Here is a 14432-nt window from a genome sequence, read left to right as displayed (position 1 = left end):
ACACATTTGCCACACATGGCAAATGTGGAGTGGTGTGGCTCACTGGTTAGAGGCGGCAGACCCGTAAGCAGAGAACGGCCCGGGACCAGGGTTCAATTCCCGACGTGGCAGGGTCATGGACCAAGGTCAACTCGATAATTCTCGCCTCGGTGCCTACTCTAACCAGGGAACACACTCGGTAACTCTGGGCATTAAGCTTGCCTCATCTCTACAACGGCCCCCCACAGACGCCGGGGATGCCTGGTTTCACCTTGGAGATACCCAAAAAGGGACCATCTCACAGGGAGAACCAGGACGGGTTCCCCAGCGGTCTTCAGCGCCAGGGTACTCCATGGAGTCGCAGTGCGCTTTACAAGTACATTTACATTTACATTTACATCCTTGGAGTCAAATAGCGTCAACCTGGTTCACAGAGACCAATTCCCTTTTCTTCCCTCTCTTTGTTGCGGAACCAGAGCTGCTCTCGTGATTTTTCATAATTTGGAGTCTATTTCTTAACACCCCCAGCCGGCAGGTCATGTTGTGGGATGTCGAGTATGAGTCTGGCTGCGGTGTTCTGGACGGTCTGGAGTTTGTGGAGGAGTTTTTTGTTGGTGCCATCTCTAATGGTTCACCATTGATGTTGTTACCTAAGCCTCCTTTTGCGTCCCGAGTGCTGTCACCAGGTCCACCACTGGCACTGATGCCAATAAAGGAAAAGAAACTGCACCCGAAGACCAGAGGAATTTGAATGTGGTCTAGGAGAGAGCCAAAGAGGTTAGTCGAAGAGGCCAGGCACAAAGTGCATTCAAATCCTCCGCCCTCACTTTGCAAACATTCTTGCAAACATTGGGTGGCATCTTTGGGTCGGACTCAGATCACATACCTGACCCTGTGATACTTGGCAATGATGACAGCTGTTAGGTGACAAGCACTTCGGGGACATGACCTGGTAGCCCAACATGGTGCCTGCATCTCAAGTGCGCTCCGCACTGGCCCTATCCGTCCCCATACAGGTGGTGATAACTTGTGGAGTGATGGTCCACATGCTTCCCAGTGCTGAGCACCAGCTTCGACCCCCTGTTCATCCATATTGGGGCTGAGTATGAGAAGGGAGCTTTGGCCGGGACATGAGGGAGAGTGGCTGGCCCGGCATGTGACCTGGTAGGATGGTGAGGGCTGGGGCGGTGGCATTGTCAGGCCCCGCTGAGGCTACAGAGGGGAAGGATGCATCAGCGCGGCAGGTGTATTGTGCTGGAGGTGGTTATCTCTTGGAGAGCCTGGTGGCTGCAGTGTTCTCAATGGTGTGGGTCACATGAAAGCCTTCCTCTTCTCATCTTTGAGACTCTACATACTGAGGGGAAGCAGTCCCCAATAAGCACCCTGGAGCCCTCCTTGGTGGATTGGGGGGGACAGGGTCCCCCTCCTCCTGAGTTCCGGTTATCGCAGACCCCGTGGGGGGACCAGATGGGCTGCATGGGGTTGACCCGCCCCACCACAGACCATTGAGTGGGTGGGTGAGTTGGTGTTTGCTGTTGGAAGGGGGCGTTTCATTGCTGCCCTGAGGCTGGACAAGACTGGGAAGCTACAGCATTGGTGAAATGCCCCGGGAAGAGGAGCGGACACAGAGAGGGCTCGTGTGGTGGTGGGCCTGGGACATTGTGGTATCGAATAGTGGGACTCGTGATAAGGGCCCCCCACTACCCATTTCCTATCCCCCATGCAGGGTTGAGCCAATCGGGGACTGCAGGGGAGTATAGTGGGCTTGAATTTGGCACCCCATGACCAGCGTCTGGGGTATGGCGGCCAGGGATAAAGGCTGTAAGACAAGGGACCTCCACCCTGACGGGTTGTGACATGAGCTGACCTGCCAAAAAGATGAAAGATGAGACAGTGGGCAAGGGTCAAATTGACAAGTATACTAAACCAGTGGCACCACCTGGGACGTTGGGAGATGGGGCACATGAGCAGCCTCCACAATGCAAGAGGGGACAGTCTCACCTGCTATTACTCTGTAGGCAATTAAGGATACCTGTAAAGATCTCATTGGCAAGATTGGTGGGGTGGAGGTCTCCCACTTATGCCTGATCTACGAAATTTAGCAGTTAGAATTACTAAGGCAAAGGGGCATATTTCCTCTTTGGAGGATGTGGTGGGCACCATCATTAAAGCGCTCCAAAGATTGAAACAACCTATGACTCTCCCCAAACACCTTATGGAAGATGTGAAGGACAGATCTTACAGAAATAACCTGCGCCTTGAACAGCTAGAGGGGGCAGAGGGTCAGCAACCAGAGATATTCTTTACAGACTAGTTTAAGGCATCAATGCCAGATGGGACTCTGTCCTCATTCTTCATACTAGAAGGGCTCACAGGGCTGAAGGGGTCAGGGTGTCAGCAACTGGAACAATTCTTTACAGACTGGTTTAAGGCATGGATCCAGATGGGGTTCTGTTCTCCTGCTTCATACTAGAAGGGCTCGCAGGCCACCCCATACAAGAGATTTGTTGCGCAGACTGTAAGGTGATGTTATTTCCCGGCTACACTGCTAAGGTGCAGTTCATGTGTAAATACTTTCTGGAGGTAAAAAAGAAGCTCAGGGCCATGAACACTGAATATGCGCTTATCTACCCTGCAAAACCCGAAGTGCTGTTCCTTGGTAAATCACTAATCATTGAAAGTTTGGAGATGATATGGGACTGGGCGACCAAGAGAAAGTAATTGGAAGCAACTCGAATTGACCCACTGCTCTTATGGGGGCAACTGGGCCACCCCAGGAGGGAAGGCCGGAGGAGGAAATGAAGTGGGAGGGGGTGCGATTAATGTGGGCGGACCCGTACAAAGAGGTAGGAGACTACTTCATCGGACCGATCTGACCATGACCTGAAAGCAGACTTTCTCAGTGGCCTGGCACTCAGCTTCCTGGCTGATGAGGCAGGATCCATTTCTGGGGACTCCTGCTCCCATCTTCTGGACTACTAGGTGGAGAGTGGGGCATTGTTTGGGGTTTGGTTGTTTTGATTTTGTTACACACAGGCATCATACTAAGCTGTCTTCCCCTAAATTTTAGAGACATATGACTGACTACCCACCATGACCGTGTTAGTGAGTAATGCACACTGTAAGATTGTGTTGTGGAATGTAAACAGCCTAGTGGATAAAGTAAAGCGCATGGCAATCCTCTAATACATGCAAAGACTAGCTCCAGCGGTCCCCTTACAGCAGGAAACTCACCTGCTTGGGGGAAGGATGTGGCTTCTTGGCCTGCTATAGCTTCAACCATGTGTATCATGCCAGATTTAACTGGGGGTCTAGAGAGGTGGCCATCCTGCTGCATAAAAATGGCCTCTTAGTTGTCATTGAGATCGTCTTGGACTCATGAGGTCAGTACATACTGGTATGGGCTCTCTGTTAGGGAACCTGTGGACTGTAGCTAATATTAAGACAGGCTGTCTCATAAACTTGAGCTTTCGAAACAAGCAATTAAAGAAAAAGAGAAGATTGACATACGAATTGGAAATCCATCGTCTTTGGACTCTGGATTCTATATAAGAAGCGTTGTAGGGTGCACCTTATTGTGTATTTATGTTTATCTGGTCCCTTTCTGGACTACACCTACACAGCAGGTGTTTCTATTGTGTGCACATTTCTAATATGTTTTTATGCTAAATACCAGGAGATATATAGAAAAGGTGCGTCTTGTGTGGGATCTGCTGTCACATACTGCTAATATGGACTTGCAAAATAGATTGTATAACATAACATAACAGGTGTATTTGTTAAGCGCACGTTCGCTCCAGCAACAGGGCATCTTGGCGCTGAAATAAGAATGAATTCAGGGCCAAAATGGGAAAGTTGATCCACAGACTTGCAAGCAAGTCTATGGAAGATAGGTTTGTCCCTCGTAATGTACATAGGAGGGCAGAGTGACTCAAGATGCATCCGATAAAGCTGAAACGTTTGTGCAATACTATGACTGCCTGTAACATTTGCTCCCACGAGCCAGGTGGAATCAAGGACACCAAAAGTCACAGATTTAGTAATTTCGAGGGTCACCCCTGAGGACAGAATAGACATGGCTAAGCCCGTGACAGAGGCAGAGCTCTTGCCTCACTAGAGGATATACAACCTGCGAAAGCTCCAGTTCAAAATGGCGTCACCGTGGAATTCCTAAAAACATTCGCGTCTGCTCTGGTTCTTCACCTTCGCGCCTTGTTGACAGGTGCCAGGAAGGAGGCAGTCCTTCCGACCGATATCCATGGAGTTACAGCGGAGATTCCCCCCAAACCAGCCAGACGTCCTAAGGAGTATGCATCCTCCAGATCGATCTCATTGATTACTGTGGAGGTTAAGTTAATGGCGAAAGCCCTCGCAAACGGCCTGGTCCCCTGAATACGGTATTTGGTATCTCACAGACAGAATAGATTAATGCCCTCAGTGGCACCCAGCATTGCCTCAGAAGGCTGAAAGTGGTACTAACCCACTTGGACTCTATCTCGGACCCCATGGTCTATATGCAATCTGATTTTAATATATATCCAGCACCACACCGATCAATCCCTTACCTATTGCACATGCTGGAGATTTATGGAGAGGCAGCCAACATAAGAGCGAACTGGAGTAAGTCAGCAATAATCCCACTAGTGGGCTCCCCTTCAAAACTCTCTCTGCATCCCAACAGCTCCGATTTATAATAGGGTCTTTCAAATATCTGGAGGTGTACATAAACAGGGACTCTGGGGCCTGTTGAGACAGTAATATTACCCACTCCTACGTAAAATTAAGGGACATGTGACCAGGTGGAGCACCCTCCCCCTGAATATGATGGGGGGCATCGCACTCTTTAACATGGTGGCATTTGTCTTATGTGATTGGACAATACAATCAACAAATGAACTTACATAAATTAGTTGTTCCTCTCTGGTCTGGCATTTGGAAGGATTAACATTTCACTGATTTTTGATGGGACAGTGGTTGAAAATTCGTTAAAGGAATTACAAGAGTCACAGGGTTGTCAAAAATACGTACAAGTTTGTAAAATAGCGTAAGTTTTATTTAATTATAAGCCTCCCTATGGGTTACACTCTAAAAGACTATGATTACACCTGTAATCAGTTAAAAAGGGTAAAAATGCCTAAATAATGCATAAACAGTATCAAATCATAAACAATCAATAAGTTAAAAAACGGACGACGCGGCGTTTCGGTGTGCATTTATCTTTTCCACCTTCATCAGGACAAACAGTACAATGTTTTCTATAAATAAAACAATTGTCATAATTAACACCCTATCGTAATACTGTGACTCATTAGTTACATACAATCTCCAATACCTTACTATTTCTACAGTTCCACACTTCTATTCATAATCATCTCTATTTATCTTCCATGTGAGTGAGATGACCTCTTACTATTAATGTATCGATAGATGATCTACTTTACTAGGCCTTTGTTCAATTTATGACCAACAAGATTTAATGATACGCTCATTTCATTAGTTAAGATGGGTCCACCGATTCCATCTTGATTTAAAACAAATCTGTCTCCATTGACTCTACGTGATGATTTTATCTGTGATTTATAAAATTTCACAATACCTTAAAACATCTTTTATGGAATGTGATTAATCAATTTCTCGATTCCCAAATTTCCACGATAATGCGTTCTCTTCTGTCGCTCCATTCTAAATGACTTTGAGAATAAAAAGTCACCATTATTAGTTATCTTGGGCTTCTTTTACATTAAAGTTTGTGGTCTACTAATTTTATAAATTCACAAAAAATTACCTTATTGTTTTGTTTACTATTGGATGATTTTCCGGTGTACTTTATCAATACTACACGTTGGAGCCACCGTTCAATACCACTGATGCTCTCTTGTTGGGTTTCCACGTCAATTGATTAATCAAGCTGTGAAAACAACATTTTCCTTTTTAGTTGTCTATTAAATTTACCATATAGATTAAAGTAGAACCAAAGATTTTGAAATATAGTCGACTTACCATTTTAAACAGTTAAAATAGTAAGTCGACTATATTTCAAAATCTTTGGTTCTACTTTAATCTATATAGTAAATTTAACAGACAACTAAAAAGGAAAATGTTGTTTCCATAGCGTGATTAATCAATTGACGTGGAAACCACACAAGAGAGCATCAGTGGTATTGAACGGTGGCTCCAACGTGTAGTATTGATAAAGTACACCGGAAAATCATCCAATAGTAATCAAAACAATAAGGTAATTTTTTGTGAATTTATAAAATTAGTAGACCACAAACTTTAATGTAAAAGAAGCTCAAAATAACTCATAATGGTGACTTTTTATTCTCAAAGTCATTTAGAATAGAGCGACAGAAGAGAACGCATTATCGTGGAAATTTGGGAATCGTGAAATTGATGAATCACATTCCATAAAAAATGTTTTAAGGTATTGTGAAATGTTATAAATCACAGATAAAATCATCACATAGAGTCAATGGAGACAGATTTGTTTTAAATCAAGATGGAATCGGTGGACCCATCTTAACTAATGAAATGAGCGTATCATTAAAGCTTGTTGGTCATAAATTGAACAAAGGCCTAGTTAAGTAGATCATCTATCGATACATTAATAGTAAGAGGTCATCTCACTCACATGGAAGATAAATAGAGATGATTATGAATAGAAGTGTGGAACTGTAGAAATAGTAAGGTATTGGACATTGTATGTAACTAATGAGTCACAGTATTACAATAGGGTGTTAATTATGACTATTGTTTCTTTTATAGAAAACATTGTACTGTTTGTCCTGATGAAGGTGGAAAAGATAAATGCACACCGAAACGCCACGTCAACCGTTTTTTAACTTATTGATTGTTTATGATTTGATACTGTTTAGGCATTATTTAGGCATTTTTACCCTTTTTAACTGATTACAGGTGTAATCATAGTCTTTTAGAGTGTAACCCGTAGGGAGGCTTATAATTAAATAAAACTTACGCTATTTTACAAACTTGTACGTATTTTTGACAACCCTGTGACTCTTGTCAATACCGCAAAAATTGTTATGAATGCATGTATGATGTAATAGTTAAAAAATCTCTATGACTGTGGAATAAGATATATATTCCCTTGTGCCAAATAGGCCCTTTTCCAACTACAGGGTTTTCTGTTCTTCATGTTTGACACCCCCTCCCTGTATATCATATAGGGGTACCTTCCTTTTGTTCTCATGAAAATTTGTTAAGCAATTGAATATATGGATAATAGTTTTTCCTATCTTGTTCGGCAGTGGCTGCTGTGGGATCATTGTTTTTTTTGTACTGAACTGGACTGTGATTGGTGGAATAAAAATATATATACTCTGTCCCTTCTTCAAAGATTCAGAAGAATGTATTTGATGTCGGTGGCGCGTGGTTCTTTCCGGTTTGAGCTTACAGGTCAGTGGCTAATAGTGTGAAACATGTTTTTTTTTTATAAACTGGTCAGTAATTTGACCTTTGAACGTTGATTATTGATAGTATGTGTTGCCCCCTTTAGATACTGATAGGTTAAGATAAGCAATTTTAGAGAAGATTATTTTTGTTAGGAGAGGTCCTCTGTTCATATTTTTATGGAAAATGTTGGATGCTATAGTAAGTTATGATTTTTTCTTCTTGACTATGTGGCCTTGTTTGAAGATATTGGATTTAGCTTTATGTTTGGATGTGTTTTAATTTACTTTTGAGGGACACTATGATTTATATTTTTGGGAAACTCGTAGGAAGTATTGTTTAAGTTAACATACTTTTCCTGTTTTTATTTTTCATAACCTAATGGGGTGTGGATATTAAGCTGCATTATTAATACATGGCCTTCAGTTATTGTTCTATGATAATATAGGAGCAATATGAGTGTTCCAAGTGAGTAAAATAACTTATTTTGTTCTTTTGAAAACTAGAAAGATATTACATGTGAAGCAAATTACAATAGGATTTCTAGCTGTTATGGCTAGGTTTTAATAGATAAGATTAGCTGTATACTTTTCTCAATAATATTTTCTAATGCAGTTAATAGGAGTCTTGTACCACTCCATATGTCTTTTTACTTTTAGGAATCTCTGGGAGAACTGATTCCTGAAACTTAGACTTCGATGTGATATTGCTGCAAAGAAATACATAAAGTAAATGTATTAGATTAGATATCCTGGGTGATGACGGGGTCATTCATTAGTGACCAATTAGGAGTAAGGTATTGCATGCAGTACCAGGATTTGGTAAGGAAGTTGATGAAAGTCTATTTTTTCATATGTTTGGGATTCATGGGTGCATTGTTTTTTAACATTGCAATTATGTTTACCTATATGGTAGAAGTATAATGTATTAAGTGATACTGTTTAAAAAAAATGTGTATGTACAGTGGGTTGGGTGGGAGTTAGTGTTTGTAGTTTGCATCATTGTTCACATAATGTGATGTAATGATGATCAATATATATCACACTTTCTTAGACGTGTGCACATGTGTTTATGTATATTTTTTACAGCTGTGTTGAAGTCCTTTCAGTGGCCTGGCTGTTTCATTGATGTTTTGAAAAACGATGAAGAGAATTGTTTAGAGACTTCATACTTTGGCTCCCATGTTATTTTAGTTTTGGAGATGAGTATATTGGGATCGACACCATAGAATTATGTGTTCTTCGTAAAAGGGGAGGTAAAAAAGAGAAATAGCTCTATAATTAGGGCTTCCTGTGTTCAGTTTTTCCTGGTTTTTACAGATAAGTACAGACCGAAAACCATTTATTTTCTTGTCTGTATTTATTTGTAAATGTAGATAAAATGAAAATTGTTTGCTTTTTGAGTGATTCTAAATACACTTTGTTGTGACTGCCAGGCCAATAAATGTGTGGATTGATAGGTAAGGGAGTTAAAAAAGTAAAGAGGCAGCAGTAGATATGCACAAGGCTGATACTGAAATATACATTTTCATATTAGTGCATTGATTTATCTTCTGCAGGTGTTCATATCACTGAAACCTGGCAGGTATTCAAGCATGACTGCATATTTATTGTCGGAAATATACCAGTTTCAGCTTTATTTTTTCACAAAACCCATATTAAATATGGATAAATACAGATAAAGTTGACACAAAATAAATATGGATAAATACAGATGAAAATGTCAACAATTAAAAAATACCATAAAAGCAGGAGCCCTATCTATAATACAATTGTTGGACTATTGAGGTACTCACTCCCTTTTGTGTTTTTTGTCTGTGCAATTGTATTTATGGTTGTTATGTAGTTTGACCATTAGAGGGCGAGTGCCTACAACTATTACCTTACAAGACTAGCATTAGTGTGGCCCGTTCTTAGCCATAACTACTCTTGCTTTGGGGTTATTTCCTCTTTGCAACAATTGCTACATGTCCTACAGAACAAGCCCTTCGTGATCCCTTTGCTCTGGTTATTGGAACTGCAAGTCAGTCTTAACACCTACATTTGGCTGGGGGTTGTTTTTATTTATTTTATTTATTTAAAGAGTTTTATGTATCTCTGGCAAGACCCGGGGGTATCGGAGCGCTTTACATACATTGTTATGGCAGTGTTAGCAAACATACAGTAAAAATGCACCCTTGTAGAGAGTTCCAACAGAGCATTTCAGAGGGAGAAACAATATAAATAATTTACAGTTCGAGGAAGAGATTCTCGTTGAGGGCTAGGTGTTGGAGCCCAAAGGATTATGGTGCTGATCTATGAGAAGATTTTTAATTGTCTTATGAAGCTCATGAAGGAAGGGTTTGTTCGGATAAGTACTGGGAGGGAGTTCCAGATTTTAGGAGCATTGCCTGGGAAAGAACCATCTAGGGCCTTTTGCTTATGTTGTTTGGGTAGGATCAGAATTGAGTGTTGGTGCTTCCTAAATTTCTCAACTGGCCTGCCTAGGTGAGTTTGGATGCAAGGTAGGCAGGTTTACTGTTGTGGAGGACTTTGTGGATGAGGCAGGCAGTTTTGAAACAGCAACTGGCTTCGATCGGGAGCCACTTGAGATTATTCAGGGAGGGGGAGATGTTTTTGTGTATCTTGGCTCCAGTAATCTTCCTTGCTGCTGCATTTATGGTGGCTCCTAAGGGAGCTAAGAGTGACTTGGCATTGCCAGTGAGGGTGACGTTTCCGTAGTCCAGTCTTGAGAGAACCATTGCTTAGGTAGCAATTTTAGATAGTTAGGAGGGAGAAAGGGTTTGATGTTGTGTTGGAATTTTAGATTGTACAATGCACTATTTGCAGTATTCTTTGTGTGAGTTCACACTTCGGCTTGGGTCCGGGGTGATACCTAGCGACTTGACAGAGTCAGCCAGCCAATTTGCAATTAAAAGCATCAATTATGTTTAGCCATTCTTGGACCTTGGTGGTATGAGTTTTTTGGGATAGAAGGATTTTCGGTCTTGTCTTGAAAGAGTTTCAGGTGGTTGTTTAAGGTATGCTCTTCCCTTTCGGGAATTTCCCCCAAATTACCCTCCTTGTCAAGGATTTTGCACGGAGGACCACCTTCTCCTGCAGGAGGAAGTTCTGTCATTATTGAGAAAAGGTGCGATAGAGGTGGTCCCAGAGCAGGAAAGGGGTCAAGGATGCTACTCCCGGTATTTCCTGATTCCCAAGAAGGATGGCAGGCTTCGTCCAATTCTGGACCTCAGGATCCTGAGCCTCTTTCTGAAACAGGAGAAGTTCAAGATGCTCACCCTTGCGCAGGTTCTTCAGGCACTGCATCAAGAGGACTGGATGATGTCCATCGACTTGCAGGACGCGTATTTTCACATACCGATCCTGGATCTCCGTTTTACGGAAGGGTTGCAACATTACCAGTTTGTGGTCCTTCCGTTTGGTCTTTCTACTGCACCTCGAGTCTTCACCAAGGTGGTGGCAGCATATCTCAGAAGGTCAGGGATTCCAGTATTCCCTTATCTGGACGATTGGCTGATCAAAGCGGAGTCGCCAGAGAAAGTGCTCCATCATCTGCAACTCACAACTCAGTTGTTGTACAGATTGGGCTTTTCGATAAATGTACCCAAATCTCACCTGGTGCCCTCCCAGCGCAACCTGTTCATAGGTGCTGTACTGGATACCACTGTGTGTCGGGCATTCCCTCCTCCGCGAAGGATTCTCGACATACAGGAAATGATTCCTTTATTTTACAATGGAGCAGTCGTTCCAGTACTGAAGGTCCTTCGTCTGACCGGTCTGATGGCTTCCTGCATTCTGTTGGTCGACCATGCACGCTGGCACATGAGGGCGCTCCAGTGGTGCCTCCGCAGGCAGTGGTATCAACACAACGGAGATCTCAGGGAGTCAGTCAAGATCTCCAGAGAAGCTGCGGCGGATCTGTCTTGGTGGAGCGTGGAAGGCAATCTGTCTCAAGGAAATCCCTTCCATCTGCCTCCATCCGTGGCCACGGTAATAACGGATGCATCCACCCTAGGGTGGGGTGCTCATCTGGGGGATCTGGAGATTAAGGGTCTTCCAGAAGAAAGGTTGCTTCACATCAACCTTCTAGAGTTGCGGGCGATACGTTTGGCGCTCAAGGCCTTCCTCCCTTCCTTTCCCTTTGTGGTCAGTCGGTTCAAGTCCTGACGGACAACACTACCGCGATGTAGTATGTCAACAAGCAGGAAGGAGTGGGATCGCATTGCCTTTGCAGAGAGGCTCTGCGTCTCTGGTCCTGGGTTCAGGACCATCAGATTTGTCTGATGGCAAATCATCTGGCCGGAGTTCTGAATGTGCGTGCAGACAGTCTCAGTCGGCAGTTCTCAGCCGACCACAAATGGAGGCTTCATCCAGAGGTACTTTGTCACGTCTTTCGGACGTGGGGAACTCCTCAGGTGGACCTGTTTGCCGCTCACGAGAACACTCACTGCCTGTCATTCTGCAGTCTCCAGTTTCCGATGCAGGGAGCTTTGGGGGACGCATTTCAGTTGAGTTGGGGCGCACAACTCCTTTACGCGTTTCCTCCCAAAACCCTTGATTCCTCGGGTTCTGAGAAAGATTCGTCAAGACCGGGCCCAAGTCATATTGATCGCCCGGATTGGCCAAGAAGGGTGTGGTACATGGATCTTCTCCACCTCTCCTCGTGCTCTCCGCTCCGTCTCCCTCTCAGGGCAGACCTCCTCTCGCAGCCGCAGGGGCAGGTACTACACCCCCACCTCCAAACCTTACACCTTCATGCCTGGAGATTGAACGGGGCAACCTGAATTATTTTTCTCTCCCACATGACGTGGTGGATGTCATTTTATCAGCCAGGCGTAATTCCACCAAGTCTATCTATTCTTATAGGTGGTCCAAGTTTGTCTCATGGTGTGGAGAGAAATCCATTGACCCCTTGAAGGCTCGCTTGTCCAACATTCTGCAGTTTGCACTCTATTTGGCTCAGCAAGGATTTGCTGTAGCGACTGTGAAAGGTTATCTTTCGGCCTTGTCAGCATTCCTTTGTCTGCCGGATGAGCCGTCCTTATTTAAGTCTCCTATTGTTTTAAGGTTTATAAAGGGCCTTAAAAATACATTTCCTCCTACCCCTTTTATTGTCCCTCAATGGAACTTGAATCTTGTGCTTACTTTCTTAATGGGTTCACCTTCGAGCCTTTGCATAGGTGTCCCTTGAGGCTTTTATCTTTTAAAACGGTCTTTCTGATTGTAATTACCTCGGCAAGGAGGGTAAGAGAGCTTCAAGCTCTAAGCTCAAAACCCCCATTCTTGACCATTCATGCTGAAAGAATGGTACTCAGGACCAGGGCTGCTTTTCGGCCTAAGGTGGTAACTCCCTTCCATCTAGGGCAGTCCATTACCCTCCCTACCTTCTATCCTCCCCCTCACCCTTCCAAGGAGGAGGAGAGACTTCACCGTCTGGACCCTAAGAGTGCGGTGAGCTTCTACCTGGACAGAACCAGAGAGTTCAGAATTGATGACCAACTCTTTGTGGGTTTCGTTGGCGCCAGAAGAGGCAAAGTGGTGCACAAGCGCACGCTGTGCATCGCTTTGTCTAGGGGTGTTCCTGTGGAGGATATTTGCAGGGTGGCAACTTGGGCCTCCCTTCACACTTTCGCAAAGCCTTATTGTTTAGATGCAGAGGTAAGGAGGGACGGACATTTAGCTTGTTCCGTCCTTCAAGACCTCTTGGTATAGAAGGGTGGACATCCTCCTCCGGGAGTGGGACTGCTGTGGGAATCTATTCACAAGGTGAGGAATCCACTGGCAGATGTATCCATCAGAAGAACATGTTACTTACCTTCGGTAACGCTTTTTCTGGTGGATACAGTATCTGCCTGTGGATTCCTCACTGGCCCACCCGCCTCCCCGTCGTCCACCCTTGTATACCTGTATAGTGTCAATGTTTTGATGTATATATTTTACTGTCAAAGGAGGTGTATGGTTATAGTTGCTTTCCAGCATTGTTTGCACACTGTGTGTGTTACCTTGGTTATTTTGTACTGTGTACATTGTGTATATATCTACTGTTGTCGGTCCATCCATGTGCCTCGAGGGCACGGAAAAAAGGGCGGAACTGATGTCATCACGCCGACGGAGTCCTATTATGGAGTCAATGATGTCAGCGGAGCCGCGCACGATGCCGTGCTTCTGTGACGTCGTCAGCGTGAAGAGCTACAAAAGAATTTTCGAATGTTGCTGACGCAGGGGATATTCACAAGGTGAGGAATCCACAGGCAGATACTGTATCCACCAGAAAAAGCGTTACCGAAGGTAAGTGACTTGTTCGTTACAATGTGGTTGAACTGAGTGTGAATGCAGATATGAATTAGTACTTAACACATTGTGTACTGTCCAGATTTTATGAATGAACTGAATACATTTATGTATTAGCCTTCACAATTACGTTGTTGCCCTCATGTGTCTGTGTAAATTTGATCACCTTAGTGAGTTGTCCTAGGTTTTGTACGATTTCTACTTATCCCTGCCTAGAGGAACTCTCATCAACCACAGAGGGCCCTTCTTCTTTAAATTGGATTTGATTATGACATTCAGAACTGCCCTGAAAATGGCTTTGCCATTCCAAGCATTCATGTGAAGAAGCCATCACTGGAGTTCTTTTTGCGCTTTGGGAGATGAGGGACCTTGGCAGTTGTAGCTTAAACCTTTTTGGAGGGAGTGGATTTTCAAGCATTTAAGGGCTCTGTAGTGTAATGGACCGGGGAATACTGCTGGAATAGAAGAAGCTAACAGTCCCATAATCTGAGCCAGGGATCTCAAAGATATCATTTGTTTGGACAGAGTTGACTTCAACTCCCGATTGATGGACTTTACTTTTGGAGGTGGAAGAAGTAATTGCCTTTGACAGAGTCCACCTGAAATCTTAAGAATTCTATCTGTTGCAAAGGAGTCATCATGGATTTTTTGGAATTGATTACGAACCCCAAGTCCTGTAGCAGGGACACTGCCCAAGACAGGTGTGCCAGGAGCTGATCCATGTCTTGTGCCATCAGAATCATGTTGTCT

Source organism: Lissotriton helveticus, chromosome 12 (genome assembly GCF_964261635.1).
Source record: "Lissotriton helveticus chromosome 12, aLisHel1.1, whole genome shotgun sequence".
Taxonomy (NCBI): Eukaryota; Metazoa; Chordata; class Amphibia; order Caudata; family Salamandridae; genus Lissotriton; species Lissotriton helveticus.
This window is presented reverse-complemented; position numbering follows the sequence as displayed.